This window comes from Sapajus apella, unplaced genomic scaffold (genome assembly GCF_009761245.1).
Source record: "Sapajus apella isolate SASKATOON/1434 unplaced genomic scaffold, GSC_monkey_1.0 scaffold88, whole genome shotgun sequence".
Taxonomy (NCBI): Eukaryota; Metazoa; Chordata; class Mammalia; order Primates; family Cebidae; genus Sapajus; species Sapajus apella.
Genome location: NW_022437028.1, coordinates 3504013 through 3506806, shown reverse-complemented (window position 1 = coordinate 3506806; position 2794 = coordinate 3504013).

Below are 2794 nucleotides of genomic sequence, written 5' to 3'. Positions count from 1 at the left end.
AAGGAAGGAAGGAAGGAAGGAAGGAAGGAAGGATGGATGGATGGAAGGAAATACTTTTATGCCACCATAATGGTTGCTACATGTCATTATGCATTCATGAAAAACCCACAGAATGTACACCACCCGAAATGAACCCTAGTATACACTGTGGGCTTTCGGTGATAATGATGCATCAGTGCAGGTTCTTCATAAATGTATCACTCTGGAGGGGGATGTTAATAAGGGGGAGGCTGTGTATGTGTGGGGGCTGGGGATATAGGGGAAGTCTCTGTACACTGTGCTCAATTTGTTTGTTTGATTTTGCTGTGAACCCAAAAGTCTCCTAAAAATAAAGTCCTACTTTGAAGAAAGTAGATTCAACTGGAGTCTGTCATGGTTTAGATGTGGGGAAGTGGGGAACCAGTCCTGAGTTGAAGCGGCCCCAAGTTGCCGGTATACGCATTTATTTTCTGCCACTTGTCACAGTATCCTCTGTCTCCACTCTGCAAGCACAGATACTTTTGCAAAAGACAGAAAATTACTGACAATTATCTTAATATGTGAGCTCCTCCAAAGTACGGGCTAGATGATAAATCACCGAGAAAACTCAGACAAACAAACAAGCTTTCATTTGTTAGTTCCATGCCGTCACTGTAAACATTAGAAAACCAGGACCCCAATAGCATTTTTCCTGGTTAATACAATTAGTGCCTGGGCTGGCATCAGAAGTTGGATGAGGCAGAGCATGCTGAATCATATTTCCGCAGAGCTAATACCACATCCTGGGGCAGGCTGTGCTTGTTTGCGAACTTAGTGTTAAGTGTGGCTCTGTGGGACTTAAGACATGTTATGCAGCTTCCTTGAAAGGGAAAGGGCACCTGCCAAGTGCACTGTCTCATGAAGAGTTGCCTCCCTGACCTTGGTCTCTGCGTCTGTAAAATGACCTTGGCAATATCGACCCTCCCTATGGCAGAGGACTTTGGAGAGAATAAAGTATGACAAAGTGTTGGAAGTCCCGTGAAACTTCTCTGGAAGTGAGACTGTGATTGGTTGCCCCAAGAGTGCCAGGGCTCTGCTTCCGGTCCAGATTTTGTTACTAAAGAGGACAGTTGTCTGGACAGGTGACTCAAGGAGGAGGCAATTCATATTCCTGGTGTCTTTCTCATCTGTCCAGTGAGGTACTGGAAGAGACAACCCCCACTGTCCCTTCCTTTTATATCACTGAATAATGCTACAAACCAAAAATTACAAAGGCTTTTTGTTTACTTGCAGTAATACATTCTCTCCTAATTTGCTACGCCTTTTTATCCCCACTAAGGTAGAAAAGTGCTATAACATGGTTTCCTGGTTGTACCTATTAAATCACAGCTCCAGTCAGATCATGCCTCCCTTAGGAACAGTTCTTACAGGGAGGTCAGCAGCAGCCTCTTTGAAACCAAATTACCAAGTGTCCATGTGGATCAGAATCCTGGCACTAGGAAAGTGGGAGGAGCAGCTGTGAATGGGTAGCAATCTGCAAGATTAAAAAAAAAAATTGGCCAAGCATGGCGGCCAATGCCTGTAATCTCAGCACTTCTTGATTACACTTTGGGCAGGTGGGTCACAAGGTCGAGAGATCGAGACCATCCTGGCCAAGATGGTGAAACCCCATCTCTACTAAAATACAAAAACTTAGCTGGGCGTGGTGGCGCACGCCTGTAGTCCCAGCTACTTAGGAGGCTGAGGCAGAAGAATTGCTTGAACCCTGGAGGTGGAGGTTGCAGTGAGCCGAGAATGTGCCACTAGACTCCAGCCTGGAGACAGAGCCAGACTCCATCTCAAAAAAAAAAAAAAAAAAATCAAGCTTTTTTCTGGGAAATAATTTTAGACACACAGGAAGTTGCAAAGATAGTACAGTGAACTCCCATGCAGCCTCCCTTGATGGTTCTATTTGAATAATTATTAAATAATTGTTTAATTTTAAGCGATTGAAGTATTTATTAAATAATCAATGATAGTACAATATCAAAATCAAATATGTGACATTAGTACAACGTATGAGTATGGTTCCATGTCATTTTCCACACATATCCAGATGTTTGTGTAATCACTACCGCAATCAAATACATGGGATATTAATTTTATGTGTCAACTTGGCTGACCACAGTATCTGGATATGTGGTCAGATATTATTCTGGATGTTCCTATGAGGTTGATTTGGAATGAGATTGACATTTAAATTGGTGGACTTTGAGTAAAGCAAATTGCTTGTGTGGGTGGACCTCAACCCATCAGTAGAAGATGTGAATAGAACAAAAGGCTGATCTCCCCCAGGCAAGAGGACATTCTGACGGCCGCCGGTGGCCTTGACTTCCTCTGCAGCATCAGCTCTTCCCCAGGTCTCACCTGACAGTCTGACCTGCAGATTCTAGACTTGTCAGCCTCCATAATGTTATGAGCCTTCTCCTTAATATAAATCAGTCTATCTTTCTATCTACCCATCTCACTCTCTCTATCCATTTGTTTATCTGTCATCATCTATCTCTATGTATCTTTGTATCAATCTTCTATCCATCTTTATGTATCTATGTATCTACATATCGCCAATCTATGTATCTATGTATCTGTTGTCTGTCTATCTCTATGTATGGATATATCTATACGTCATCTATGTATTTGTCATCTATCTATCTGGATCTATTTATCTGTATATCATTTATCTATCTACACATCTACGTACCTGTGTACCTATGTATCTATCTATGTACCTATCTACATATCTATATATCTATCTTTATATATCTACACATCTACGTACCTGTGTACTTATGTATCT